The 2,686-nt window shown below is 32.0% G+C and overlaps 1 long non-coding RNA gene across 1 annotated transcript; it reads left to right on the top strand.

Annotated features, from left to right (window-relative positions):
• The first annotated feature begins 1,512 nt into the window (after positions 1 to 1,512).
• LOC149896964 (uncharacterized) lies at positions 1,513 to 2,335 on the top strand. The gene is made up of 2 exons (XR_016458267.1): positions 1,513 to 1,597; positions 1,797 to 2,335. It is a non-coding gene; the product is annotated as an uncharacterized LOC149896964 (long non-coding RNA).
• Positions 2,336 to 2,686: the final 351 nt, after the last annotated feature.

Genomic DNA, 2,686 nt, shown 5'->3' on the forward strand with positions numbered 1-2,686 from the left:
AATTAAATTTAATTCATGTAAATTATAAATAACCATTGCTTTAGGAGACAATTTAATAATTATTAGAATTTAATAGCTTCATATCTATTAGGACCTATTCAATACTTGCACATTCCTTTAAAACCTTATGTACACACAAACAAACAGTACCCACTACCCTATTGACTACACCAACACATTGTTAGCACGTTCCAATCCAACAAAACGATCCTACCCACACAATAAAAATGTATAAATTCAGTCAAATCTGTAAGTAGGTAAAACCGGTAAAATGGGTAAAATCGGAACAATTTCGTGGAGGGTTGGAGCCGATAAGAGACAAGGCGAGGGTCTTACATATCAATACGATAAAAACATTTCGACTATCAATTGTATAATGAGATGGCTGTGCGGGAATGCTGGGTGTATATTGTACATTGCTCGCTAAATTACTAAAAAGTTTTTTTTTCAGTGACTTAGTTCATAAACTCTATTGCAGTTGCATTAGACAGATAACATGCTAAAAAAGCAGCAGATAACTTTAAGATTTAATTAATTTCTTGAATCATTAATTTTCTACTTAAATTATGTTTTGTATTTTATTTTCTAATCAAAAAAAAATTGGTTGTTTGTAAAGTAGGTTTACGATCGAGATGTTTACGTGATAACATCTTTTTGGTGGCAGCGCTCGAGATGAGACGGGAGATCGGTCCGTCTCTCTCTCGTTATACCTGCGATTGCGCTCGTAAGTTTTTGGTGTGATACAAGTTTCTGAACATGTCACCCGACTAAAACGATTTTAAAAACGTTATCACGTTAAAAGCTAATTGTCATTCAATTAAATAGTATGTGCACAGATAAATATTATCCTGTTACTAAACAGTTTAAAATGTAAAAAAATCATATATCTGATCACATATTTTGCAAATTATCACTTTAAAATAATATGTACAAGGAATTGCTTCGAAATATGATTTCAACAAAAAAAACTAGTCACATTATTTTATTTGATGTGTTAGTCATCCTGTCCAATAACTATAAAATTTTGTATGTTAGTCTTAACACGCAATGTACACTCAACAACGCAATAATATCATACATTGAAGGCACTGCAGTAAAACGCTGAATTCGGTTCTGTATGTAACGGAGTTTGTGTAGGTATTTTAAATATTTCGCCGGCTTTATTTGGAAGTATTCCGTATGAATAATTTGTGTATAAATGACACCAAAGATATTTTACTAAACTTCTTATAATATGGAAAAGTAGCAAAGTGCATGAAATGGGTAAAAATATATTCTTGGTCTTGAAGTCAAAAGCTTCACCAAACTTTTTAACATGAAAAGCCTTAAACCTGACACATGAATAATTGCGATAGCTGTAAATCCGAACTGTTGAAATATTGATTTCATTTACAAAAGTTTCTCTCTTAAAAAGCAATTACGTTTCTTACACTATACGTGTGATTTATTGCAACGACCTTTTTTTCTTATCATGCACATTTGGTAAACCTATTGTGAGTCCTGTATACACTCAACACATGTTAAACCTTGTGAATATTTATTGTATAGATTCCTAGAAGTACGGGTAAGAAATACTCGAAGAGGGTCATAAATAAAGGTATAATTTTGAGTGTTATATAGACCCTAAAATAGTTGAGTTATATAGCCCTTTGTGAGTAGTTCACTCGTATCCTTCAGACTGTTAAGACATACCTTCGATACTCTATTTGAAGATAAATAAAGTGACTATCTTCCTACAACAAAGTGCTTGAATTATTTACTAAAATTAATCACACCACTATCCATAATCCCAATAGGTTATGGGCCCAGGCTACGTTGTTGATTAATTTAAATACAAATTTTATTGAGAGGAAGAAAATTAAAATTTCAAAGTGCAATTGAAAATTAGTGAATGTATCGTAAGTAAAACATTCAGAGTGAAGATAAAGATTTTATAAACAATATGGAAACTATAAAATCTAAAAGAAACATCCAACCTTTCAACGGTGAAAATTATAATATATGGAAGTTCAGAATCCGCAGTCTCTTAAATGAACTTGAAGTGATTCATGTAATCGATAAACCAGCACCAGCGAATCCTGACAGCAAGTGGAAGAAATCGGAGTCAACCGCAAAGAATGTGTTAATTGAATATTTGTCCGATTCGTATTTAAGTTACGTGAAACCAGAATCGTCGACAAAACAAATTTTTGATGTACTAAACAATATCTTCGAAAGAAAAAGTGTAGCAAAACAAATTGGAGCTCGGAAGAAATTATTTAATTTGAAGTTGGAAGAAGACACAGATTTGTGTAAACATTTTATGATGTTCGATTCTTTGATATCGGAGTTAGCATCAGCCGGTGCGACTATCTCAGAGGTTGATAAAGTGACTCAACTATTGCTTACTTTACCACCTTCTTACAATGGTATTATAACAGCCATCGAGACTTTGTCAGAAGACAACATCACGTTAAGTTTCGTGAAAACAAGATTATTAGATCATGAAGTTAAACTTGTTAATGAAAGTCTTGACACAAGTAAAATGGTTCTACATGTTGAACAGAAAACTAATGAAAGAAAACGAAATAATAAGGAGCTTAGAAAATCATCGAAAATACGTCGTGGAATCGTCAAGCCGAAACAAAATGGTATAAATTATAAAGGGCACATTAAGTGTCACAATTGTGGAAAAAGAGGACATTAT

Source organism: Colias eurytheme, chromosome 27 (genome assembly GCF_061535395.1).
Source record: "Colias eurytheme isolate Ceu_HAF_F1 chromosome 27, ilColEury1 Martin Lab GWU primary, whole genome shotgun sequence".
Classification (NCBI taxonomy): Eukaryota; Metazoa; Arthropoda; class Insecta; order Lepidoptera; family Pieridae; genus Colias; species Colias eurytheme.